The 27,004-nt window shown below is 43.3% G+C and overlaps 1 long non-coding RNA gene across 1 annotated transcript in view; it reads right to left on the bottom strand.

Moving 5' to 3' along the window:
- Nucleotides 1-19,947, bottom strand: part of LOC148874653 (uncharacterized) — a 28,425-nt gene extending 8,478 nt beyond the window's left edge. Inside the window, exons 1-2 of the long non-coding RNA XR_016104462.1 lie at nt 19,811-19,947; nt 19,627-19,725 (exon numbers count right to left, since the gene is read on the bottom strand). This is a non-coding gene — a long non-coding RNA (uncharacterized LOC148874653). The remainder of the gene's footprint in view (nt 1-19,626; nt 19,726-19,810) is intronic.
- Between the last annotated feature and the right edge of the window lie 7,057 nt (nt 19,948-27,004).

Below are 27,004 nucleotides of genomic sequence, written 5' to 3'. Positions count from 1 at the left end.
TCTGTTTTGTAGGTGGTACGAACAATCCATATTTTTGATTTGTGATTATTTAAAATAAAAAATTATTAATTTCAGATCTCTCTTGAATTGAAAATCAGTTTTGGACCATTTCGGACTAGATTGGACCAAAATTGTTTGGACCGAATCTGAGATTCGAAAGGGGCTGTTTTTCAGTCCATATTTCTCACACTGATTATTCCAAATCTGATGTTCAATTATAGGGATTAAATCGGCCCACCTGTAAAGCCCAGTTTTAAAGGGTTAAAACTGCAAAAGCCCATTGTTGTGAGAAAAGTTGTATGGGCTTTATGTTTTAAATGGGCCATTTGATGGGCTTTACAGTAGTTAATTGATTGGATCAATTCTTCCTTTACATGTGATGTTTGGATGTATGATGTGCTGCGACCATGGGCCATAAGCACTTGGCCCATGTTAATTCGTTAGTGGCTCTTGCGCACACCATGGCTGAATGCACATCATTGCCATGGTGTCCCTTAAGGTCATTGGATGACCCCTCTCTACTTGGTGGGTGGGCCCCACAACCCTGAAAAGGGATGCGTACGGAACCCCTAGCCGATTGAGGCCACCAGAAATCTGGCTTTATGAAAGCCAGTGGGAGCCACTTTGGTTTAAACTAAATTAGAACTAGGGCATAATTTTGTTCCCTCCAAGCAAATATGAGTGCGTGTGATAGGGAGATCCATTTGATGGACTCTCTAAAGGCCTTCCATCATTAACACAATGATGGGTCCATCAGTAATGAGGAAACGCACCATAAAATTGTGCTATCCATTTGCTGTTGGATCTGTTAGAGTGTTTCATTAGATGATAGGGGCGTCATAGATCGATGTGGGAGGGGCTTCACCAGAAAATGGGAACTCTCTCACGGTACCTTGGCGTAACCCGAATATGATGGGTGTGCACTCACTGGATAGAAAGATTTACCTGAAAACGGTTCTAAACCTTGTCTGATAGAGGCAAAAGGGAAACTCATCTGATGAGTGGATATGATCCATCACAGAAAGGTGGTGGGGTTATGCAGCTGAAACAGTTGGCTTCACGCACCCTATGTGATTTCCCACATTTCCAGAAACATTCTGTCGTCTCCGTCACTGAGAAGGGAGGGAAAATCTCAGAGATGAATAAATGGAAATGGAACATAGATTAAAAGCCATATCTATGTAGGTAACATGAATCAAACTAAGGTTGTGGACTAACGTTTTTGCTGTTTTATCAAAAATTGGAAAACGGTCAATTTGCAAAGCTTCTAGATGATAACAAGCTTAAGGGCCCAAACTATGCCGACTGGTACAGAAATCTTATGATGGTCCTAACTTCTGAATAGTTAGATAAGGTGGAGAAAAATCCTGTGCCGGAACGTCCGAGTGATAGGGCTTCTAAGGCCCATAGGAGGGACTACCAAGATTGGGAGGATAAGAACTCCCTAGCCCGCTGCTTCGTCATTGCCTCATTAGACAACTCAATACAGAGGCAGTTCGATCAGATCGAACTATCCAAGCACATATTGGACAGTCTAAAAACAATGTATGAAGAGCAAAACCTTTTTACTCGATAGAAGGTCCTGAAATTGTTCATGACCGTGCAGATGTCCAAGGGGCAGAAAGTTCATGACCACTGTCTTCGGATGATGGGATACATTAATGAACTTGAAGATCTTGGATCCGGGCTAGATCTTGGCACGCAAGTGGATGCCATCCTGAATTCTTTTCCCTCTTCCTTCAATGCGTTCACTATGAACTATAATATGAATAAGCTGAATGCCAGCTCCAGGAACTCAGCAATATGTTGCAGAGGGCCAAGGATCTTTTAAAGAAGGATGAGCCTGTGGTTATGCTTGCTGAAGCTGACAGATCAAGCAAGAAAAAGAGAAAGGCAAAGAAGCCCCAGAAGAAAGCTGCCAAACCCAAGAAGCAGAAGAAGAACAAGGCATCGGATGTCTGTCACTTCTGCAAATAGACCGGCCTCTGGAAGAGGAACTGTCCTGCCTACCTGGAATCTAAGAAAGGTAACATCGAAACTTGTGTCATAGAAACTAATATGTTAATTACTTCTGTGTCGTGGTGTGTTGACTCCGGGGCTTCAACTCATGCGTGTAACTCACTGCAGGTGTTCAAAGTTAGCAGAAGATTGAGTGATGGCGAGGTGACACTATTCTTGGGAACGACTGCAAGTGTTGAAGCTGCGGCGATAGGAACCGTAGAATTAGTTTTTAGAGAAGGAGTCCTTGTACTTAAAGATTGTCTTTATGTACAGAACTTGAGAAGAAATTTAATTTCTGTTTCTAAACTGTGTGTTGATGGGTATACTGTTTATTTTAGTAATATGATTACTGTTAAATGGAATAACAAATTCATCGCATGCAGGGAACTGGAGAATGGTCTCTATGTTCTACATCCTTCTCTAGAAACTAACCTAACCGAAACTACGTCGGTCAATAATCCCAAGAAAAGGAATCATGATACACTTAATCCCACGTGCCTCTAGCATTACCAACTTGTCCATATCGGTATTGACCGAATCACAAGACTAGTAAAGGATGGTCCTTTGGATTTTCTAACCGTAGAAATTCTTCCCACTTGTGAGCCTTGCCTTCAAGGTAAGATGACTAAGAGGCCATTTGATGGTAAGCCTGAAAGATCTGGAGGCACACTTGACCTAATACATACTGATGTATGTGGTCCCCTGAGTGTTAGGACACGAAATCAACACGTGTACTTCATCACCTTTATCGATGATTTTTCACGATATGGTTATGTGTACCTAATGAGACACAAATCTGAATCCTTTGAAAAGTTCAGAGAGTTCAGACAGGAAGTCGAGAAACAGTTAGGGAGAGAAGTTAAGGCCCTTCGATCGGATCGAGGTGGCGAGTATCTCTCTGACGAATTCAGAGACTACTTAAAGTACAATGGGATAGTGTCACAACTAGCTCCTCCTGCTACACCACAACTCAACGGTGTTTCAGAGAGGAGGAATAGGACCTTGTTGGACATGGTCCGGTCACTTCTCGTACGCTCAGAATTATGCACATCCTTTTGGGGATATGCATTAGAGACTGCTATCTACATGCTGAATCGGGTTCCAACCAAATCAGTTCCGAAAACTCCATATGAACTATGGACCGGAAGGAAGCCAAGTGTAAGACACTTGAAGATTTGGGGTTGTCCTGCACACGTTAGAAGAACAAGTGTGGACAAGTTGGAATCCAAAACTAGTCATTTCCTATTTATAGGCTACCCAAAGGATTCAGTGGGTTATCTATTTTATGACCCAAGTGAGCAGAGAGTGTTCTACAGTCGAAACGCCCAATTCTTAGAATCTGAATACATCATGGACACTCACCGTCAGGAAATAGTTCTTGATGAGGAGAGCTCACGAGTTCTAGGTAATGACCAACCTAGAAGGTCCACTCGGATATCCAGACCACCAGTCCGATATGGTTATGACCAGGATACCTACCTGGTGGAAGCTTTGACTAGTGAAGAGGATCCCGTGACTTACGCGGAAGCTATGTTAGACATAGATTCCCAGAACTGGGTGGAGGCCATGAGAGCTGAGATGGACTCAATGGAGACCAATGGAGTCTAGACTCTAGTAGATCCGCCCTTCGGGGTAAAAGCAATTGGTTGCAAATGGATCTACAAGAGGAAGAAGGGCCCCGATGGCAGGATTGAGACCTACAAAGCTCGCTTGGTGGTGAAAGGGTATACTCAGAAAAAGGCATCGATTATGAGGAAACCTTTTCGCCCGTGCCCATGCTTAAATCCATTAGGATCCTGCTAGTTGTAGCAGCATACCATAACTACGAGATTTGGCAAATGGATGTCAAAACCGCGTTCCTGAATGGAGATCTTAGTGAAGATATCTACATGCAGCAGCCGCAAGGCTTTATTGCTGCTGGTCAGGAACACATGGTATGTAAACTCAACAGATCCATGTATGGACTTAAGCAGGCTTCTAGGAGTTGGAACATTCGTTTTGATTCTGTCGTCAAAACGTTTGACTTTGAGCAGAATCTGGATGAGCCCTGTGTTTACAGGAAGTCCAGTGGGGATAAGATTACTTTTTTTAGTATTGTACGTGGATGATATCCTACTCATTGGGAATGATGTAGGAATATTGACTTTGGTCAAGGTATGGATGTCACAGCAGTTCTCCATGAAAGATCTTGGAGAAGCTTCATACATACTGGGTCTTCGACTCTATAGAGATAGATCAAAGCAATTAATTGGATTATCCCGGGCTGCTTACAATGACAAAATTGTCAAAAGGTACTACATGGAAAACTCCAAGAAAGGAAATGTTCCTTTCAGACATGGAGTAACTCTCTCCAAGAAGATGTCTCCCAAGACTTCTAAGGAGATTGAGGGCATGAGAGACGTTCCCTATGCCTCAGCCGTAGGGAGCATCATGTATGCTATGCTGTGCACTCGCTTGGACATAGCTCAGGCGGTGAGTGTGGTAAGCAGATTCCAGGCTAACCCAGGGCAGGAGCATTGGACTGTTGTGAAGAACATACTTAAATACCTTCGAAGGACAAAAGAGTTTTGTCTGGTATTCGAGAGTAGTTCACTACAAGTTCTGGGGTATACAAATGCCGATTTCCAGTCGGATCCAGATGATAGAAAATCTACGTCTGGATAAGTTTTCATGATAGGATCGTGTATTGTTTCCTGAATGTCAGCAAATAGAGGTCCTGAGTAGCAAATTAATAGTCCACAACCCAAGCCGAGCGCATTATCGTAAGTGAGGTTGCCTTATGAATGAAGGTGTTCATTCCTAAATTTGGAATTCAGTACATCACCCATTCCACTGTTGTATGACAACACTGGATGTACGGGAGGATGATATTAAGAGGTAGCATTAGTGGACAATGTGGTAGACCCATTCACTAAGCCACTGACACAGAAGGTGTTTGAGAAACACGTGGAAAGTATGGGACTCCGGCTTGTACCAGATTGGACATAAGTGCAAGTGGGAGCTGTTAGACCGTCTTGTATGCCCTTAGCTTCAATTGGGTTTGATGTACTTTTGTTATTTAGTGGAAATAAATTAAAGTGCATATTTGATTCATGTTGTTTGGTATAATTCTGTGTAAGACCCTAAAACTGGACACTTATAAAAACTTGTGTTAGTTTTAAATGTTCACAGCCATTGGATAAGTCTGGGGAGATTTATCCTGCCAAGGTTGATACTGGTGTGCCACCAAGTGTTGGGATGGCTTGTTTTGGCCATCAGGATAAGACCCAAGGGACATGCAGTATTGGATTGCTTGAACCCTTGAACTGGACCAGATTTCCAGTATTGCCCTAGACCTTGGAGACAGATGGGTAAAATTGGAAAGTTACACCTGACCCCTAGACTCAATTATGACATGTCACTGGGTGTCGGATCGGGCTATCTTTGATGTGCCAATCAGTGAGATCCTTAGTGGGGGTCAAAACTTGGACATGTTGGGGCAGTCTGAGAATTCATCTGAGTGAGTGGTCATAGTGACAGGATCAGCCCTTTTGTCAGACAATGGTAATGATCAGTAATGCACTCTCTCTGATAGAAACCAAACTGCCGGCAGTTGATTTCAATCGTTGGAATTTTGTTTTGCAAAATTATATATATATATATATATATATATATATATATATATATATATATATATATATATATGTATATGTATGGTTTCAAAAGATTTGCAAAAGATTTTAATTCCCGGGATCCATGTGAGTAGAGAGTGCGGCATTGTTCCTTGCAGCCGAGAGAGATGTCTTCTCTTGTTGGGTAGTGCTTGATCATTAAGGGCTGAGAGGTTAAGTGTAAGACCATTTAGGATAATACCTGATGGGCTAGTCTTGCACCTGTCCATAGTCCCTGGGTTTTTATAAGATGGCTTGGCCCAGGGACCACTTAATGTGAGTGTTGGGCCCATAGGGTCCATGTGATGGGCTCAAGGGGGTCACTGAGTCTTTCAGTGAATTCGGCTGGGCCTTGTAATAAAGGCTGGGCCGAACCCATGTGGCTGGTGTGTAGATCAATGCTTGGGTCCCACGCCATATAAAGAAGCCCAACTGGGCAGCAGGTTGGAAACTAGTTAAACACTGAACACTTAATGGACCAAAAGCCCATTTCAAACTGGGCTGATATGATCACCAGTTCATAGGGTGAATCTGAGATTAGTGTTAGTAAAAGGATTGGGTCTTTGACCTTATCCACTCTAAGAGACCAAATTCAAATTAGATTTGAATCTGGTAACCTCCTGGTAAGATCAGGAGTTAACTAACTTAATCTGCAGATAGGATTAAGATTAACCTCTATCCAAATACTGATTTGGATTGGGATAACTCCCAAATTATTGGGAGGTTTCTTAATCAAGAAGAAAGAGGAGAAAACCCTAGTAGAAATATCAGATTTTGAACTAGGGGGTTTTGAGTAAGCAAGAAACACATCCTGCAATCTTAGATTTCATCTCTCACAGACTCCAGAGATAAGAGACAATTCTGCCCTCTTCGTGCCTGGACTTCTCCTCCTTCAGCCGCCGCCACTACCTATTGAAAGATTGGATTTTTGTAGCAACAGGAAGTCAAGAAAGCAGTTCCTGACAATAGTCTTGCAAGAAAGATAGTAGGATTGGTGTTCAAGGTTTCCAGAGGGATCTTGTGAAGAATCCAGTGTGTAGGACGCACCCTGCTAGTTCCGTTCCATCCACAGCTGTGTCATCTTTAGCAGGAGCGGATCTTGGTCACTTCTTTGGGCGTGAACACCAACTTTGGGTGATATTATTTCTCCGGATCAGGTATAATCCTTCCTGTTTCCTTTTGGTTCAGATCTGGTTTGTTTATGGTTCAAGAAGGATCCTTGAATAATGTATTCTAAATTTAGGGAATATGATTCCCAGTTGGAAGAAGGTAGGAAAATTTTTTTGAAATTCGCCCCCCATTCTGCACCTTTCTTGGCGTCCATTAGATGTATCCTACCATTCTTTCACTATGGTAGCAATCTTATGAACAGTCCATGTGGTACATGTGAAGTTGGCTGCAAATTGACCCTAGCTACATGTAGTAGAAGCCAGAGGCCACATTCCTCCAAGGAAACCTTGAGTAGGGATTGCTTTGAAGCATGAGAAGGCATATCAGGGAGAAAGTTCTGGACCTGCAATCTTGAGATACATGCCTCAAGAAATCTATATATACACTAAAACAAGGATGTCTACTTTTTTCTGTGTTTTTTTTTTTTTTTCTTTTTTTGTAACTCAAGTAGCTAATCAATCACTTTTAAGACTTTTCTCACTCTCTTTCCTCATTATCTCACCGTCAACTCTCCTCTTTCTCATTAGCTCCAATTATCTCTCCTCTTTAACCATGCCATTTGAAAGAATGGTAGGATCCATCTAATGGATGCCAAGAAAGGTGCGGAATGGGGGGCGAATTTCAAAAAAATTTCCTACCTTCTTCCAACTGGGAATCATATTCCCTAAATTTAGAATACATTATTCAATGATCCTACTTGAACCATAAACAAACCAGATCTGAACCAAAAGGAAATAGGAAGGATTATACCTGATCTGGAGAAATAATATCTCCCAAAGTTGGTGTTCACGCCCAAAGAAGTAACCAAGATCTGCTCCTGCTGAAGATGACACAACTGTGGATGGAACGGAACCAGCAGGGTGCGTTCTACACACTGGATTCTTCACAAGAACCCTCTAGAAACCTTGAACACCGAATCATAGTGTCTTTCTTGCAAGACTATTGTCAAGAACTGCTTTCTTGACTTTCTATTGCTGCAAAGATCCAATCTTCCAACAGGTAGTGGCGGCGGCTGAAGGAGGAGAAGTCCAGGGACGAAGAGGGCAGAATTGTCTCTTCTCTCTGGAGTCTGTGAGAGATCAAATCTCAGATTGCAGGATGTGTTTCTTGCTTACTCAAACCCCCAGTTCGAAATCAGATATTTCTGCTAGGGTTTTCTCCTCTTTCTTCTTGATTAAGAAACCTCCCAATATTTTGGGAGTTATCCCAATCCAAACCGGTATTTGGATAGAGGTTAATCTTAATCCTATCTGCAGATTAAGTTAGTTAACTCCTAATCTTATCAGGAGGTTACCAGATTCAAATCTAATTTGAATTTGGTCTCTTAGAGTGGATAAAGTCAAAGACCCAATCCTTTTACTAACACTAATCTCAGATTCACCCTATGAACTGGTGATCATATCAGCCCAGTTCAAAATGGGCTTTTGGCCCATTAAGTGTTCAGTGTTTAATTAGTTTCCAACCTACTGCCCAGTTGGGCTTCTTTCTATGACGTGGGACCTAAGCTTTGATCTACACACCAGCCACATGGGTTCGGCCTAGCCTTTATTACAAGGCCCATCCGAATTCACTAAAAGACTCAGTGACCCCCTTGAGCCCATCACATGGACCCTATGGGCCCAACACTTACATTAAGTGGTCCCTGGGCCAAGCCATCTTATAAAAACCCAGGGACTATGGGCAGGTGCAAGATTAGCCCATCAGGTATTATCCTAAATGGTCTTACACTTAACCACTCAGTCCTTAATGATCAAGCACTGCCCGACAAGAGAAGACCTCTCTCTCGGCTGCAAGGAACAGTGTTGCACTCTCTACTCACATGGATCCCGGGAATTAAAACCTTTTGCAAATCTTTTGAAACCGTACATATACATATATATATATATATATATATATATATATATATATATATATATATATATATCTTATTTTGCAAAACAAAATTCCAACGATTGAAATCAACTATCGGCAATTTGGTTTCCATCAGAGAGAGTGCATTACTGATCATTACCATTGTCCGACAAAGGGGCTGATCCTGTCACTATGACCACTCACTCAGATGAATTCTTAGACTGCCCCAACATGTCCAGGTTTTGACCCCCACTAAGGATCTCACTGATTGACACATTACAGACAGCCCGATCCGACACCTAGTTATGTGTCATAATCGAGTCTAGGGGTCAGGTGTAAGTTTCCAGTTTTGCCCATCTGTCCCCAAGGTCTAGGGCAATACTGGAAATCTGGTCCGGTTCAAGGGTTCAAGCAATCCCATACTGCATGTGCCTTGGGTCTTACCCTAATGGCCGAAACAAGCCATCCCAACACTTGGTGGCACACCAGTATCAGCCTTGGCAGGATAAATCTCCCCAGACTCATCCATTGGCTGTGAACATTTAAAACTAACACAAGTTTCTATAAGTGTTTAGTTTTAGGGTCTTACACAGAATTATACCAAACAACATGAATCAAACATGCACTTTAATTTATTTCCACTAAATAGCAAAAGTACTTCAAATCTGATTGAAGCTAAGGGCATACAAGACTGTCTAACACCATTAAGTCTCTCTCCTCCAATAACTCAAGCTATCTTGTGTAACAACATCACATTTTAGCTAATTTTTTCCCCTTTAGTAGTACTCATTAACCAGTCCAATTATCTCTCCTCATTAATCATGCCATTAACTCTCTCTCCTCCCGTAACTCAGGCTGTCTTGTGTAACAAGAGAACATTGTAGATAATTTTTTTCCCTTTAGGCTATGTTTGGTTTGAAGGAAAAGGTAGGGAAAGGAAGGGAATGGTAGGGAAACATATACAAAGTTTGTAAAGGTTTCCTCATCTTTCCTTTCCTTTCCCAACTTTTTCCTTCAAACCAAACATAACTTTAGTACTACTTCTTTTGCATCTATCTTTTCTGAAATTTGGATATTTTTAATGCAGCTACTGCTTTAAGGTGTAACATGTTAGACTGTTTATGTATGCCCTTAGATTCAAACAAAATGATGTACTTTATGAGTTTATTGTAAATGAATAAAAGTGCATATTTGATTCATGTTCCCATGGTATGTTTCTGTGTAATACCCTTAACCTGGACACTTAATGAGACTCGTGTTAGTTTAGAATGTTCACAACTAGTGGGTCGGTCTAGGGAGACCTATCTTGACAAGGCTAACACTGTGGTGCCACCAAGTCGGTTGGGGTGGTTTGTCTTAGCTACCGGGGTGAGACCCTAGGCACATATAGTGTAGGATTAATTGAATCTTTGAACTGGACCAGATTTCCAGTATTGCCCTGGACCTTGGAGATTGATGGGCAAAACTATAAAGTTACACCCGACCCCTAGACTCGATTATGATACTGCACTAGGTGTCGGATTAGGCTGTCTTTGATGTACCAATCAGTGAGATCCTTAGCGGGGGTCAACACCTGGGTATGTTGGGACAGTCTGAGAATTCATCTAATTGGGTGATCATATTGACAGGATCAGCACCTTTGTCGGACAAAGGTAATGATCGGGGATGCACTCTCACTGATGGAAACCAAGACTGCCGGCAGTTGATTTCAATCGTTGAAATTTGTTTTGAAAAATATATTTTATATGAGATATAAAAGTATATAAATTATGGTTTCAAAATGATATGCAAAAGGTTTTAATTCCCGGGATCCATTCTTGAGAGAGTGCAACACTATTCCTTGCAGCCGAGGGAGAGGTCCTCTCTTGTCGGGCAGTGTATGATCATTATGGGCTGAGAGGTTAAGTGTAAGACCATTGAGGATAATACCTGATGGGCTTAACTTGCATTTGCCCACAGTCCCTGGGTGTTACAAGTTGGCTTGGCCCAGGGACCACTTAGGGTAAGTGTTGGGCCCATAGAGCCCATTAGATGGCTGATCTAATCTGTAGATAAGATAAGTGTTATCCCTTATCTTAAAGGGACTTCTAATCCATATATGATTTGGGTTAGCAACTTCTAATGGGATTAGGAGCTGATCCCTTTAAGTCTATAAAAGGAAGAGGGGGCGGTAACATTTAGACACATCTAAATAGACAACCACCAGCAATAGTCTTGTCTTCAGAGCTGAAATCACAGAAGAGAGAATTCTGCACCCTACAAATACTCTCTGGCCGCCTCCTTCCAGCAGTCGCTGCCTATAGCAGTTCGATCTTCATTCCTTGGGAGAAATCAAGATTGGATATTGATTCCAATCTTTTGGTGAAAAGATTAGTGGGAGTTGTATTCACAAGCCATCTAGGTGATTCTTGAGAAGGATCAAGTTCTTTTGGAAGAACACTACTGATTCTGCTCCACCCTGCACTGCACCATCTTCAGTGGGAGTAGATTTTGGATCCTACCTTGGGGGTGAACACCTCCATTGAGAGATATTATTTCTCTGTATCATGTATTATCTCTCCCTACTCCTTTTGGTTCAGATCTGGTTCTGTTTATGGTTCAAGAATGATCCTTGAAAATATGATTTTCTAAAGAGGGAATTCAATTCCCAGTTGAAGGGAGAGAAAAATTTTTGAAATTTGCCCCCTTATTCCACAATCTTTGGATGTCCATGTGATGGATTTCCTATCCCTTTAGTGGTATCAGAGCCAGGTTCAAATCTTGAACCATTCTGTTTCAAATCTGAACCTGCGCAAATAGGGAGAAGGCGTTCTACCCAATTTGCGCAGATATGGGTTTTGGGAAATTTGTTCCCAAAACAGATGGGAAAATAATCTGAAATTAATTTTAAATAAATCTGATTATTATTTAGAATAGTTCTTTATAATTTTTCTTGATTTATTGGCGGTCCGTACAACAGGAGATCGAATTATTGGTTTGCGCAGGGTGAACTACAAGATTTGCAATTTATTGAATTTATTTATTACATTTTGTTTGTAAATAATTTTTTTTATTTTTAGACTCAATGTATAGGCATTCAATATGATGTAATAATTAATAGAAATAGGATTTCTATTTATTTTTATTTTTGGATCGAAGATGGCGGCGCAGAGAAGGAGATTTCGCAAATGGGACATTCGCTATCTGTGATTTGCAGTTTGAGAAACTGCAATCTATGAACTAACCTCTGTTTTGCAGGATGGAGTGTGCGAATAGCCCTGATTAACTGATTCTTGATTTTCTTTTATCAGTTATTTAATTTCAGATTATTTTCTTGAATTAAGGATTTAATTAAAGATCAAACCCTAGACCCATTCGAACCAAGATTGGTTCAAACTGTTTGGACCAAATCTAGGGTTTAATCAAGGCTGAAAGTCAGCCCTAATTTTCCCACTAATGGGCCTGAGGATTGATATTTAATTAAATGGTTAATTCGGCCCAACCTATAAAAGCCCAGTTTTAAATAGTTAAAACTGCTAAAAGCCCACTTTAAAGGATCAAGCTATATTGGCGAACTAGGTAACCCTAATTCAGCCCATATACCTAGATAATATTAAATGTTAATATTATGGATTTTCAACGGGCTTCCAATGGGCCTTACAGAAAATTAATTTATTGGATCAATTTATCCCTGCATGAGATGTTTGGATGTGTGATGTGCTCCGTACATGGGCCATAAGTGTTTGGCCCATGCTCATTCGACAGTGGCTCTTGCGCACACCATGGCTGAATGCACATCATTGCCATGGTGTCCCTTTTGGTTATTGGATGACCTCCCTCAGTGGTGAGTCCCACACCTCATCAACAGGTTACGTGCGGAACCCTAGCCGATTTAAGGCCCACCGAAATCTAGCTTTATGAAAGTCAGTGGGAGCCATTTTGGTTTGACCTAAATCAAACTAGGGCATAATTAACTGTTCCCTCCAGCTAATATGAGTGCAAGTGATAGGGAGATTCATATGATGAACTCTCTAAAGGCCTTCCATCATTAGCATGAGGATGGGTCCTTCAGTAATGAGGAAATGCACCAGAAAATGGGCTATCCATTTTCTGTTGGGCTTGTCTGAGTGTTTCATAAGATGATAGGGGTGTCATAGACCGATGTGGGAGGGGCTTCACCAGAAAATGGGAAATTTCTCTCGGTACCTTGATGTTCACAAATATGATGAGTATGCACTCACTAGACAGAAAGGTTTACCTGAAAATGGCTCTGAACCTTGTCTGACAGAGGCCAAAGGGAAAACTCATATGATGAGTAGATATGATCCTTCACAGAAAGGTGGTGGGGTTATGCAGCTGAAACAGTTGGCTCCATGCACCCTATGTGATTTCCCACATTTCCAAAGATGAATAAATGGAAATGGATCGTAGATTAAAATCCATATCTATGAAATGAACATGACTCAAATTAGGTTGTGGACTGATGTTTGATCTTTTATCATAAAATGGCAAATGGATCATTTGCAAAGCTTCTTGACGACAACAAGCTTAAGGGCCCAAACTATGCCGACTGGTACAGGAACCTTATGCTGGTCCTAGCTTCTGAAAAGATGGACAAAGTGGCAAAGAATCCTGCCCCGGAGCATCCGGGTGACAGGGCTTCTGAGGCCCGAAGGAGAGACTATCAGGAATGGGAGGAGAAAAACTCCCTAGCCCGGCATTACATCATTGCCTCCTTGGACAACCCAATACAGAGGCAGTTCGATCAGATCGAACTTGCCAAGGATATATTGGACAGCCTAAGGACGATGTATGAAGAGCATAACTGTTTTACTAGACAAAAGGTCTTGAAACAGTTCATGACCACTCAAAGCTCCAAGGGCCAACAAGTTCACGACCATTGTCTTCGGATGATGGGATACATCAACGAACTGGGGGCTCTTGGATCCGGGTTGGACCTTGCAACCCAGATAGATGCTATCCTTAATTCTTTGTCTCCTTCCTTTAATCCATTCATCATGAATTATAACATGAACAAGCTGAATGTCAGCTTGCAAGAGCTCAACAATATGTTGCAAAGAGCTGAAGAACTGATTAAAAAGGATGAGCCTATAGCTATGCTTGTTGAAGCTAGAAAAATGGGCAAGAGAAAGAGGAAGGCAAAGAAGCCTCTGAAGAAAGCCACAAAGGGTAAGAAGCAGAAGAAAGACAAAGCATCGGATGCCTGTCACTTCAGCAAGAAGATCGGCCACTGGAAAATGAATTGTCCTGCCTACCTGGAATCCAAGAAAGGTAATTTCAAAACTTGTGTTATAAAAACCAATTTATTGGTAGCTTCTACGTCCTGGTGTATTGACTCATGGGCTTCAACTCATGCGTGTAACTCACTGCATTCAAGGTAAGCAGAAGGCTGAGTGAAGGAGAAGTCAATCTCTACTTGGGGACTACTGCAATTGTTGCAGCCGCGACAATAGGAACCGTGGAGTTAATTTTTAAAAAGGAAAAGTTGTACTGAAAGATTGTCTTTATGTACAAAACTTAAGAAGAAATTTGATTTATGTTTCAAAACTGTGTGCAGATGGTTATTCTGTCTTCTTTAATAATACGATTACTATTAAAAGAAATAACAGATTCATCGCATACGGGAAACTGGAGAGCGGTCTCTATGTTCTACATCCTTCTCTAGAAACTAACATAACCGAAACTATGTCGGCTGAAATCCCCAAGAAGAGAGCCCGTGATACAGTTAATCCCACGTGTCTATGGCATTACTGACTTGGCCACATCGATGTTAACCGAATCACAAGGTTGGTAAAGGATGGTCCTTTGGATTTTATAACTGTAAAAATCTTCCCACCTGTGAGCCTTGCCTACAAGGCAAGATGATAAAACGGCCATTTAATGGTAAGCCTGAAAGATGTACAAGCACACTTGACTTGTTACATACTAATGTATGTGGTCCCCTGAGTGTTAGGACACGGAATCAACACGTGTATTTCATCACCTTCACAGATGATTTCTCACGATATGGGTACGTGTACATAATGAGACACAAGTCTGAATCCTTTGAAAAGTTCAAAGAGTTTAGACAAGAGGTCGAGAAATAGTTGGGGAGACAAATTAAAGCCCTTCGATCTGATAGAGGTGGCAAGTATCTCTCTGACAAATTCAGGGACTACTTAAAGGACAATGGGATAGTATCACAATTAGCTCATCCTACTACACCACAACTTAACGGTATTTCAGAGAGGAGGAATAGGACCTTATTGGATATGGTCTGGTCACATCTCATACATTCAGAGTTACCCACATCCTTTTGGGGTTATGCAGTAGAGACTACAATTTATGTGCTGAATCAGGTTCCAACCAAATCGGTTCCGAACACTCCATATAAACTTTGGACCGGAAAGAAACCAAGTGTCAGACACTTGAAGATTTGGGGTTGTCCAGCACACGTTAAAAGAACGAGTGCAGACAAGTTGGAATCCAAGACCAGTCATTGCCTATTTGTAGGCTACCCAAAAGGCTCTGTAGGTTACCTATTCTATGACCCAAGTGAGCCGAAAATGTTCTGCAGTCAAAATGCCCAATTCTTGGAGACCGATTACATCTTGGACACCCATCGTCAGGAAATTGTTCTTGATGAGGAGAGCTCAGGAGCAATGGGAGATGTCCCACAAGTTCCAAGTAGTGACCAACCTAGAAGATCCACTCGGGTATCCAGGCCACTAGTCCGTTATGGTTATGACCAGGATAGTTACCTAGTGGAAACCTTGACTAGTGAGGAGGATCCCGTGACTTACGCAGAAGCTATGTTGGACATAGATTCCCAAAGTGGGTGGAGGCCATGAGAGAAGAGATGGACTGAATGGAGACCAATGGAATCTGGACACTAGTAGATCGGCCCTCTGGGGTAAAAGCAATCGGTTGCAAATGGATTTACAAGAGGAAGAAGGGCCCCGGTGGTAGGGTCAACACCTTCAAAGCTCGTCTGGTGGCGAAAGGGTACACTCAGAATGAGGGCATCGATTATGAGGAAACCTTTTTGCCTGTGGCCATGCTTAAATCCATTAGGATCCTGCTAGCTGTAGCAGCATACCATGATTATGAAATTTGGCAAATGGATGTCAAAACTGCATTCCTGAATGAAGATCTTACTGAAGATGCAGCAGCCGCAACGCTTCATAGCTATGGGTTAGGAAAACATGGTATGTAAACTTAATAGATCCATTTATGGACTTAAGCAAGCTTCTAGAAGTTGGAACATCTGTTTTGACTCTGCTATCAAATCGCTTGACTTCGAGCAGAACCCGGATGAACCCTGTGTTTACAGGAAGTACAGTGGAGATAAGGTTACCTTCTTGGTTCTGTATGTAGATGACGTTCTACTCATTCGGAATGATGTAGGAATGTTGACTATGGTAAAAGTATGGCTTTCACAGCAATTTTCTATGAAAGATCTTAGAGAAGCCTCCTATATACTGGGTCTTCAACTCTATAGAGATAGATCGAAGTGGATAATAGGATTATCCCAATCTGCCTACATTGACAAAATAGTCAAAAAATACAGCATGGAAAACTCCAAGAAAGGAAATGTTCCTTTCAGGCACGGAGTCACTCTCTCTAAGAAGATGTCTCCCAAGACTTCTGAGGAGATTGATGGCATGAAAGACGTTCCCTATGCCTCTGCAGTAGGGAGCATCATGTATGCCATGTTGTGCACTCGCCCTGACATTGCTCAGGCAGTGAGTGTAATAAGCAGATTTCAGGCCAACCCAGGGCAGGAGCACTGGACTGCTGTGGAAAACATACTTAAGTACCTTCAAAGGACAAAAAAAATTTGTCTAGTATTCGATGGTAATTCACTACAGATCCAAAGGTATACAGATGCTGATTTCCAGTCAGATCCAGATGATAGAAAGTCTACATCTGGATATGTTTTCATGATAGGATCGTGTGTTGTTTGCTGGAAAAGCAGCAAACAGGGGTCCACTGTAGACTCCACGACCGAGGCCGAGTACATTGCCACAAGTGAGGCTGCCAAAGAAGCCGTATGGATGAAGAAGTTTGTTCACGAGTTAGGAGTATTTCCGTCTACAACATCACCCATCCCATTGTTGTGTGACAACAATGGAGCTATTGCTCAGGCTACGGTGCCACGAGCCCACTCGAAGTCGAAGCACATCGAGAGGAAGTAACATGTACTAAGGGAGATTGTTGGTAGAGGAGATGTCCTGATTCAGAAAGTAGCGTCAGCGGAAAATGTAGCAAACCCATTGACAAAGCCACTATCACAGAAAGTGTTTGAGAAACAAGTGGAAAGCATGGGGCTCTGGCTAGTACCTGATTGGACCTAAGTGCAAGTGGGAGTTGTTAGACAGTTTTTGTATGCCCTTAGCTTCAATCAAAATGATGTACTTTATGAGTTTATTGTAAATGAATAAAAGTGCACCTTTGATTCATGTTCCCATGGTATGTTTCTGTGTAATACCCTTAAGTTGGATACTTAATGAGACTCGTGTTAGTTTAGAATGTTCATAGCCAGTGGGTCGGTCTACGGAGAACTATCTTGACAAGGCTGACACTGTAGTGCCACCAAGTCGGTTGGGGTGGCTTGTCTCAGCTACCGGGGTGAGACCCTAGGCACATATAGTGTAGGATTAATTGAATCTTTGAACTGGACCAGATTTCCAGTATTTCCCTGGACCTTGGAGATTAATTGGCAAAACTGGAAAGTTACACCCGACCCCTAGACTCAATTATGATACTGCACTAGGTGTCGGATTAGGCTGTCTTTGATGTACCAATCAGTGAGATCCTTAGCGGGGGTCAAAACCTGGGTATGTTGGGACAATCTGAGAATTCATCTGAGTGGGTGATCATAGTGACAAGATCAGCCCCTTTGTCGAACAAAGGTAATGATCAGGGGTGCACTCTCACTAATGGAAACCAAGACTGCCAGCAGCTGATTTCAATCATTGAAATTTGTTTTGCAAAATTTATTTTATATGAGATATAAAAGTATATAAATTATGGTTTTGAAATGATTTTCAAAAGGTTTTAATTCCCAGGACCCATACTTGAGAGAGTGCAACACTGTTCCTTGCAGCCGAGGGAGAGGTCCTCTCTTGTCGGGCAGTGTATGATCATTATGAGCTGAGAGTTTAAGTGTAAGACCATTGAAGATAATACCTGATGGGCTAATCTTGCATCTGCCCATAGTCCCTAGGTGTTACAAGATGGCTTGGCCCAAGGACCACTTAGGGTAAGTGTTGGGCCCATAGAACCCATTTGATGGGTTTCAGGGGGTGCTCTGTCCATAATAGTGTATTCAGCCAGGTCTTGTAACAAAGGCTGGGCTGAACCCATGTGGCTGATGTGTAGATCAATGTTTGGATCCCACGCCATACAAGGAAGCCCAACTGGGCAGTAGTTTGGAAGGCTAAATGAATACATAACCTTAAATGGGCCTTAAGCCCATTTCGAACTGGGCTAATTTGATTAGTCACTTAAGGGGCGAATTCTGAGATAGATCAGCTGATAGGATTGGGCCCACACCCTATCCCCTTAGAGAGTCCAAGATCTAAGATTTAGATCTTGAAACCTCCTAATTAGATTAGGAGATGACTGATCTAATCTATAGATAAGATAAGGGTTATCCCTTATCTTAAAGGGACTTCTAATCCAGATATGATTTGGGTTGGCAACTCCTAATGGGATTAGGAGCTAATCCCTTTAAGTCTATAAAAGGAAGAGGGGGCGGCAGCCTTTAGACACATCACAACAGACAACCACCAGCAATAGTCTTGTCTTCAGAGCTAAAATCACAGAAGAGAGAATTTTGCACCCTACAAATACTCTCTTGCCGCCTCCTTTTTTGTAGCCGCCGCCTACAGCAGTTCGATCTCCATTCCTTGGGAGAAATCAAGATTTGATCTTGATTCCAATCATTTGGAGAAAAGATTGGTGGGAGTTGTATTCACAAGCCGTCCAGGTGATTCTTGAGAAGGATCAAATTCTTTTGGAAGAACGCTGCTGATTCTGCTCCACCCTGCACTGCGCCATTTTCAGTGGGAGCAGATTTTGGATCCTACCTTGGGCGTGAACACCTCCATTGAGAGATATTATTTCTCTGTATCAGGTATTATCTCTCCCTACTCCTTTTGGTTCAGATCTGGTTCTGTTTATGGTTCAAGAATGATCCTTAAAAATATGATTTTCTAAATAGGGAATTCGATTCTCAGTTGAAGGGAGAGAAAATTTTTTGAAATTCGCCCCTTATTCCTCAATCTTTGGGCGTCCATGTGATGGATTTCCTATCTCTTCATAACAAGCAGGGTTCACGAATAGTCGTGCTGTACAATCCAGCAAAGCAATCCCTAAACTACTTGTTAAGTTCAGGGTAGAAAGGGCTGTGTTCTAGCAGTTTCAAAACCACTAGAGTCTGAAGAAACTGGTGGAAACCATGGCTGATATAGTTTGGTTTTGTGCAAGAAAACTGAGACGAAAAGAGCAAAAATAAAAATGTAAATAAACTGTCTTTATTCCTTCCAGAAAAGCTCCTTTTATCTATTCTAGCTTTCTTAAATTGACCTATAATTGGAAAACAACTAAGAAACCAATAAACTGTACAACTAGGAATTTCTAAACTAAAAAAATAAATTCTTTTATGAAAAGAGTCCGAAATTGACAAATAAGTATTATAATAAGAATCCTGATTTGTTTGTGCTCATGATGTCGGTGCCTTCGGTGGATGTAATCTTAAATTTCATGATTTATTGTTTCTTTGGTGGATGTAATCTTAAAAATTTATTGGATCATTGATCTCTGAATTGTGTTTCTTTTCAAAATGCAGTTGGTGCTCATGATGTCGGTGCCTTCGGCTACATGTGAGATAATCTTTGTTTTCCTCTGTACGTAATGCAAAAGATGATGGAAATACCAGCAGGTAACATAACAGAGGATGGAAACATACCACTGAAATCGCATGAAATATACCACTAAAATCTCAACAAAAATGGCACACTCCACCTCTGCGCAAATGATCCTCTGTAAGTATTGCAAAATGGAAAACCTACAGAAGAAGAAGAAGAAGAAGAGAGACTCAGATTCGAACCAGATGAAACATGAAGAACTGCAAGTTTCAAATTCGAATTTACCTCTACTTTTCACATCTACTTGCTGGAATAAGGTGAATAAGCTTTCACAGATCGACTTCATAGTTTATTCACCATTATTTCTTCAAAGCAGAAATTCCCTGTTGAAGTTGAAGTGAGGTTCTCGATTTTTTTTCCCTCTTTTTTACTTTCATTTTTCAAGGAAGTCGTTTCCGACAAAAATGGAAGGATCCAGTTTCCTCGTTGTGAGAAACTGGTTCAGCTCAACATTAGTATCAGATCAAGAGATATTCCTTCCACTGCACATAGAGCCATGCTTTTTCTTTTTTCTGTTTTTTCTTTTTTTTTTTTTTTTTTTTCTGAAGCCCAACAGAGCCATGTTGAATCCATAGATTTGCATCTATGTGTCAATTTTCAATCCATCTCCTATAGTCCATTTATAGCCTTCTAAAAGTAGAGATAACTAGCTCAAACATGGGACATAAAATTTTTGGGTTTGACTTGCCAAATGTTCATTTGGCCTCCATACATAGCCTAAATGTTACTTCGTTGTGAGAAACTGGTTCAGCTCAACATTACTATCTGATCAAGAGATATTCCTTCTCTTCAAGAATGGCTTATAGGTTGACTAAAAATCCCAAGCTTCGAGGGGGTACGTTATCCTATTGTGGCCATCCTAGTTCACCTATGGTTGATTTGGAAATCTTGAAACACGCTAGGTTTTGAACAAACCTGATGAAGGGGAATTTGGCCCGACCTCGTAATCAAGAGATACGTGGATATGACTCAGCATATATGACAACTCGACATGATCAGATTGACACATGGAAATGACTTAACACGAGTGATAGCTCAGCGTAGATCAGCTTGCTGCGAAGCGAGCTCAGATGAACTAATACCCCGAACTAAAGTCACTTCGGGCTAAGATCCTCCCAGTACCAGATCACAACAAGGATAACGGGACCAAGTTCACCACATGTCAAGCCCGGGTGTGTGACCTACCCCGGGGTCGAAGGTGCTTCAACATTCATGGCAAGGATAGACTTGAGCACGAGCTCGAGAAGCTCATTACCAATTAGCTCGCTATCAGACAGCTTGCCTACCATTCGGGCCTCCACTTGGCAACCTTGAGGAACACACCTCCATACTTTTGTATCCCATCAGGATTGCGCTTGTAACGGTAACATTAGCTCACCAACTCCCCATTCTGACAGAAAGTGACAGTGTTACCGTTTGGCGGTGTTTCATCCACCTAACGCGCCGCATCAGGTCCCATCACTGCAGGGATACAGTGACCGTTCCACCTACCCACCTGGGCTATAGTATATAGAGACACCACCCCCTTCTCTATCTCTCTCACTATTATCATCTTCAAGCTCTCTACTATCATTGTGTTCTAACTTAGCCATCGGAGTGTCTTCACCAGGTGAGCCACCCCGGGATCTCGGACCCTTCTCTTTCAGAAACCTAATTCTCATCATTGCTAGAAGCCACATCAGCATCCAGCAGGGAGTAGCCAAATTATGCCACATCAATTGGCGCCATCTATGGGAAACTTGTTACTAAAATCCTTCTCATCTCCATTCCAAAAACCTAAAAAAACTCAAAGTCAAACCCATGGCTTCTTCCAGCAACGCTGGACAACACAGAGAGGCAAACACCCCTAGGGGAAACCCCAGTTCCCAACTGCCTATATGGGCTAGTTCACCATACCGATCCCCACGGGTGGGATCCCAGCACCTATTGTGCCCCAACCAACTCAACCTGTGAACACCCCACTTCCCCCTGTAGTGGGTGCGACCTCCGTTGAACCATCTATAGTTCTCCCCGGAGGACAAAACCAACTAAGCAACCTAGTATACTATGTACAGGCTATCCAAGCCCAAATGCAGCAGGTTCAGCAGTTCCAGCAGTACCAACAGCAAGTTCTACACCACATGTACCAACGGCAGTTTCCGCCACTGCAACAGAACCAGCGACCAACCCTGCCTTAGTGTCCAATCACCCCGAGCAAGCCTCGCCACCAAAGCAGTTGTCCCCGTTGGAGAGAGACCTCCTAAGTCTCATCTCACAGCAAGAGGGAAAGACAAGTCCCTCCCATTTCTCAACAAGTAAGCAGGTCGAGAGAAACTCGGCCCACCAGAATCAGCCAACTTCGGCCTTCGCGACCTAAAAGCACTCTCGCAGGGAACCGGTTCAAGGTCCTAGCTGAGGACTCTAGGCAAGACAATTCAGTCCATAGTAGCCGGTAGTCTGAGTCACTTCTGACCAAAGCACCCTCTGATAGTGCGGAGGTCAATAGCATCACTGCGGAACCAGTCTAGCAACAATTAAGGAGGCATGCCGAAGTACCTCGAGCAGTAAATCCTGGCCAGTTCACGTGGTCTATCTGACTTGAGCAGCCTAAATGTAAAATGGAGGTAAGCACGGGAGTCACAAAAGCAGCCCCTCTCTGCTATCCCCCGAGCTCCTAGCCTCCCCGATGCCAACAAACTTCAAGGTCCCCCTTGGACAAGTATGATGGGTCTTTCGACCCAAATGACCACGTGGATTCTTTTCAATCCCAGATGCATCTCATTGGGGCTAACAAAACCTGCATGTGCGTCGTCTTCTCCACAACTTTCAAAGGGGTAGCCCGCCCTTGGTATAGAAACATTGCGCCTGGGACAGTTAAAAGTTGGGCGCAGCTCGTACAATTGTTCACCGCACACTTCATCACTAGTAAGAAGTGCCCGAGGTCACAAGAGAGTCTCCTCAGTGTAGTCCAAAGGGAAGGGGGGTCGATTTGAAGCTATATCAAACACTTTAAGGACACTTGCCTACTAATCGCGAACTTAGACCCAACTGTGAGACTTGTGGCAGCAAAAAGGGGGATCGTTCATAGAGAGTTCAAGTGGCACATAGTGGCAAACAAACCCAAAAACATCACAGAATTCTTGAAGCTCACCAATCAGTTCATCGAGACTGAGGAAGAGATGAACCAGCGAACCGGATCCCTAGCAGAAAAAAGGAGGAGAGAGGACCACAACTCGCACAATGGTGGCAGCAAAAGGAAGAAGAGCAAGTCCCCAACCAGAGGAGGGAACAAGTCAGATTTTCATCCCCGAGCTCCCCCGGTTGAAAGACCAAGCTTCACACCCCTCAACATGAAGCGAGGGAAAATTATCATGGCAATCAAGGATGCCTCCTTTGTAAAGTGGCCGCCTCAATTGAGAAGTGATCCAGTCCACAGAAGTAAAAAATGTATATCGTAGTTTTCATAGAGACCACGGTCATAGCACCAAAAACTGTAAAAACCTCCACGACAAGATTGAGGAGCTCATCCGTCATGGGTACCTAAGAAACTTTGTACAGAAAAGTAATGAAGGCCAGACAAACCAATGAGGGGAGCAGAAGAAAGACACTCCCTAATCCAACAACAGGCCAAGTGAACAGAGGCAACTGCCCGAAGATAGACCAATTCGTGGGATAATTAGCACGATCATCGGTGGGTCAGTCATCGCGGGTTGTTCCATAGCAGCGGGAAAGACTTCAGCTTGCGAGTTAGAGCGTGAAGAGCAGAACCCTCCAAAGCGGCCATGACCTGAGGACCCTATATTCTACACCAAAGACGATGCATGCGGGATCTAGTACCCCCACGATGATGCACTGGTCATAAGAATGAAGATCAACGATTTCAAAGTTAGGCACATCGTGGTAGATTCAGGGAGTTCGACTGACATCCTGTTCAAAGGCACCTTCGACAAGCTACAGCTCTAGGAAAGTGACCTCCAACCTGCCAGCACTCCACTAGTGGGCTTCAGCGGAGAAGAAGTCAGGCCCCTTGGGTGGATTTCTTTAGCCATGGAGGTTAGCACATGGCCCAACATCATGAGATTTGAACATACATTCCTAGTAGTCACAATGCCTTCCCCGTACAACACCATCGTAGGACGGCCCATCACCCACGTGCTTCACGCGGTGGTACCTCCTTACTACCTAGCCATGAAGTTCCCCACGGACTTCGGGGTAGGGGTGGCTCGGGGCGACCGGCTCGAATCCCAAAAGTGTTATGTTGCTACTCTAAAAGGGAAGGCCAAGCTGGTAGATGACCTCGAGTTAGAACAACCTATGGAGTACTTCAAGGAGCGAGTTACGCAAACCGAAGGAACGGTCCACATCCCGACCTCGGCGGAAGATCTGACCAGAGCTCTCCAGATCGGAGGCTCAATTGAAGAGCCTCTCCACTTTCGATTGGTAAGTTTCTTACTTAAAAATTTAGATGTGTTTTTCTAGTCCACGGCTGAAATGCCCGGTATAGATGCTAAGGTTATAACTCACTAGTTGAACACTGATCCTTTAGTCACAGTAGTTAGACAGAAAAAGCGCAACCTAGGACCAAAGCGCTGGAAGGTAGTCGATGAGGAGGTTGGGAAACTCCTCATAGTCGATTTCAACAGGAAGACCTACTACCCGAGCTGGGTGGCTAACCCCGTTCTGGTAAAAAAGGCCAATGGCCAATGGTTATAACCCCGTTCAAGCTTGACCAAAGGATTGTTTCCCTCTCCCTAAGATCGACCGTCTAGTGGATGCAACATCAGGGCATGAGTTGCTGAGTTTTTTGGATGCATACTCGGGCTATAACCAAATCAAGATGGACCCCGTCGATGAAGAAAAAACAGCATTCATAACCGAGCTAGGACTGTACTGTTACAAGGTTATGCCCTTTGGACTGAAAAATGCCGGGGCAACCTTTCAAAGACTTGTCAACAAACTTTTTGAGCTATTGATCGGGGACAAGGTTGAGTGCTATGTAGATGACATGGTCATCAAAACCCAATTTTCAAACTGTCTAATAAGTGACTTGTAATGTGTTTTTGAAATTCTGCACAATTATAGTATGAAGTTAAACTCCAATAAGCGTGTCTTTGGTGTCACCTCGGAAAAATTCTTGGGTTACATAGTTAACCGGCGTGGAATCGAAGCAAACCCCAAAAAAAATCAAGGCTATCCTAGAAATGAATCCACCTCACAAGTTGAAAGAGGTTCAAAGGCTGAATGGCCACATGGCTGCCTTAAGTCGCTTCATGTCCAAGTCGGCGGATCACTGCCTACCCTTTTTTAAGGCAATCAAGAAAAGTAAAGACTTTGAATGGACTAAAGAGTGCCAGCTTGCCTTCAATGACCTAAAGAAATACCTAGTTAGTATCCCAATCCTGACCTGACCCAAGGAGGGTGATGCTTTAAAGTTGTACCTCTCTGTGAGTGATGAGGTGGTTAGCTCGGTACTAATAAAAGTAGATTGAGTCCAACAACCTATCTACTATGTGAGTAAAGTTTTGCAGGATGCAGAAACCAGGTACTTAGAGATTGAGAATCTGGCATACGCACTAGTCACGGTGGCCCGGAAGCTCCGCCCGTATTTCCAAGCCCACACTGTCATAATCCTCACAAACAAACCTTTGAGGCAAGTCTTACTCAAGCCCGAGGTATCTGGCAAACTGATGAAGTGGGCCATCGAGCTCAGTGAATATGACCTCTAGTACGAGCCTCAAACGATGATTAAGGCACAAGCCTTGGCCAACTTTGTGGCAGAATGTACCTTCACCACCACAGCCCCCAAACTAATGGAGCTCGAGCACAAGGAAGCGGCTTCAACCAGCACGACACCAGCCCCGGTCAGAGCGAGGCCAACTTGGGATGAGGAGCCCTGGATCCTCCATGTAGACGGCTTGTCCAATCAGCAAGGAAGCGGAGCAGGCATTGTTCTGCATGGACCAAGCGGGGTGAAACTAGAGTATGCACTTCGGTTCGAGTTTGCAGCATCCAATAATGAGGCAGAGTATGAGGCACTACAAGTCGGGCTCGCATTGGCAAAAGAGGTACAAGCAAAACACATCATCATCTACAGTGATTCCTAGCTCGTGGTCAACCAGGTCACCGGCGACTACAAAGTTCACGACCCCACCATGGCCGCTTATTTAGCCAAGGACAAGGAAATTCTACAAAGCTTCCAGTCATACTTCATTAGGAAAATACCGAGGTCCGAGAACGCTAAGGCCAATGCCCTATCCCGATTAGCCAGCATGAGCAGCAACAACATGAGGACCGTGCACATAGAAAACCTGCCTCGGTCCAGCATTCTCGGGGGGCAAAAGAGGTTGCTCCCATTGCACAAACAGAGCCAAGCTGGATCAACCCACTCACGAGCTACCTACTTCACGGAACTCGACCTACAAATGGCAACGCAGCCAAAAGGGTAGAATGACAAGCAGGCAAGTACGCTATGATAGACGGATGATTGTATCGAGGATCCTACACTCTCCCCTACTTGCGCTATTTGCAACCTTCAGAGGCTGAGCTCGTCCTCCACGACATCCATGAAGGCCTGGCCTGTGTAGTGGACACTTGGGGGGCAAAGCTCTCACCCAGAAAATGCTGCAGCAAGGATACTACTGGCCCACAATGAAGGCGGATGCATCTGAGCTTGTCAAGAAATGCAACAAATGTCAGAGATACACCAACATCCATCACCGACATGCTACTGATCTGAAGTACCTCACCAGCCCTTGGCCTTTCGCACACTAGAGGATTGACCTCCTTTGACCATTCCCGCCAGCGACAGGACAGAGAAAATTCTTAGTCGTAGTAGTGGATTACTTCACAAAATGGGTAGAAGTAGAACCCTTAGCAACAATCACAGCTCGAACCATGCATAACTTCTTTTGGAAGAACATAGTGTGTCGTTTTGAACTGCCCCGAGTGCTCACTTCTGACAATGGTAAGCAATTCAAAGACATCAAGTTCTAGAACTGGTGTGCCGAGATGGGGATACAACAGAACTTCACTTCGGTAGCACACTCCCAGGTGAACAGGCAGACAAAAGTCACGAACAGAGCCATACTCTGTGGAATGAAAGCTCGCTTATCCCAAGCTAAGGGGCTATGGGTAAAAGAGCTGCCCAGCGTACAATGTGCTTACCGAACTACCGTCAAGGTCGCCACAAGTGAAACCCCCTTCAACCTCACCTACGGCACGGAAGCGATAATCCCAGTTGAGATCAAGGTATCGACATTACGGCTGGAAGCCTACGACAAAGGAAATGATGGCAAGCTCCGCACCAACATTTACCTGGTAGAAGAGGTATGGGACCTCGCATATATCCGGACCACAGCCTGCCAACAAAGAGTAGTGTGGTATTATAACGTCTGAGTCAGGAAATGACACTTTCGTGTAGGGGACCTGGCCCTCCGAAAT

Source organism: Nelumbo lutea, chromosome 1, assembly GCF_056320005.1.
Source record: "Nelumbo lutea isolate HS-2025 chromosome 1, American lotus-T2T, whole genome shotgun sequence".
Classification (NCBI taxonomy): Eukaryota; Viridiplantae; Streptophyta; class Magnoliopsida; order Proteales; family Nelumbonaceae; genus Nelumbo; species Nelumbo lutea.
This window is presented reverse-complemented; position numbering and strand designations above follow the sequence as displayed.